The sequence below is a fragment of the Bison bison genome, unplaced genomic scaffold, assembly GCF_000754665.1.
Source record: "Bison bison bison isolate TAMUID 2011002044 unplaced genomic scaffold, Bison_UMD1.0 scf7180017864088, whole genome shotgun sequence".
Taxonomy (NCBI): Eukaryota; Metazoa; Chordata; class Mammalia; order Artiodactyla; family Bovidae; genus Bison; species Bison bison.
In genome coordinates, this window is record NW_011494660.1 from 1,727,208 (window position 1) to 1,728,770 (window position 1,563).

Sequence of the window (1,563 nt, forward strand, 5' to 3'; positions counted from 1 at the left end):
TTTCTATGGTTTTTCCAGTGATCGTGTATGGTTGTGAGAGTTGGACTATAAAGAAAGCTGACTGCCGAAGAATTGATGCTTTTGAACTATGGTGTTGGAGAAGACTCTTGAGAGTCCCTTGGACTGCAAGGAGATCCAACCAGTCCATTCTAAAGGAGATCAGTCCTGGGTGTTCATTGGAAGGACTGATGTTGAAGCTGAAACTCCGATACATTAGCCACCTGATGCAAAGAGCTGACTCATTGGAAAAGACCCTGATGCTGGGAAAGATTGAGGGCAGGAGGAGAAGGCGCCGACAGAGGATGGGATGGCTGGATGGCATTACTGACTCGATGGACATGGGTTTGGGTGGACTCCGCTAGTTGATGATAGACAGGGAGGCCTGCTGTGCTGCAGTTCATGGGGTCGCAAAGAGTCGGACATGACTGAGCGACTAAACTGAACTGACTGATGTTTATGTGCTATGTATTTACCATATATTCTGTTTTCGAGTCAGTTCTGCCTAAACGGTCAGAACCGACTTGACAAACCAGTACGTTTTACTCCTACATTGTTCTCCTAATCTATGGTAATGAAACAATATATTTGCTTGGAAATCTGCCTTTCTTCAGGATTCATGTCAATCGTTTTATGGCCCAGGATGACTCAGCTGGTGCCAATGTTATCTCAATGCATGGGGTCTGGTGTCATTTTCTGAGTTTTGAGACATTTCCTTTCTCTAATTAGCATACTGCTAATAGCTATATTACATCTGGCTAAAGACTAGCAGGGGGACACGCTTTCTTCCCCCTTCTGCTGTCTATGTCAGAAGCTTTCTCTATCTCTTTTATACTTTAATAAAACTTTATCACACAAAAGCTCTGAGCGATCAAGCCTTGTCACTGGCTCCGGATTGAATTCCTCTCCTCTGGAGGCCAAGAATCCAGGAGTCTTTTGTGATTTAGTAACAACCTTTCAAGATCATGGCCACATGGGTACCACATGCTGTATGGTGACCACTGACTTCCTCCATGCAGTGAAGCCTCATGCTTCCCTACCCACTAAGAATCCTGCCAACTCTTCTTCTGTGGAGCCTCAGGCTCCCCTACCTGCTGGGTATACTGCCAACTATGTCAATTGTGTCACTAGTCATCCTGTTCCTGATGACAAATGTCTCACTGTTCATACTGTCCGCATGGATCGCTGAACCCAGTGCAGGCAAGGTGCGAGTTAAGAGACTGGAAGGAGACTCGAGGAGCTGTAGGAACTGCAGACCTGGCTGGCACGGCAGCCATAACACAGCCTCTCTCCTGGCTGATGCAGCAGCCATAACATAACATAACTTAACACAGCACAACCTCTTTCCACTCATGGCTGACTCAGTGGACACAGCCATGACACAGCAGTAATGACTCTGCTTTCTAGGTGGAGCTCATATATCTGTATAGCCTAAAACAGCCCATGATCAAGCAAGTTCCATGTGACACGCATGCACAGTGCTATAAATGATCTCAGCTGTACATAGTCATTATCTACAAAAGGTGGGGTGAGAGAGCCTGAACATGCCATCTTGGCTAATTTTCT

General features: G+C 46.1%; 1 pseudogene; it reads right to left on the reverse strand.

Annotated features, from left to right (window-relative positions):
- The window catches only part of LOC104987171, a 20,336-nt pseudogene extending 19,027 nt beyond the window's left edge, over positions 1-1,309 (reverse strand).
- Between the last annotated feature and the right edge of the window lie 254 nt (positions 1,310-1,563).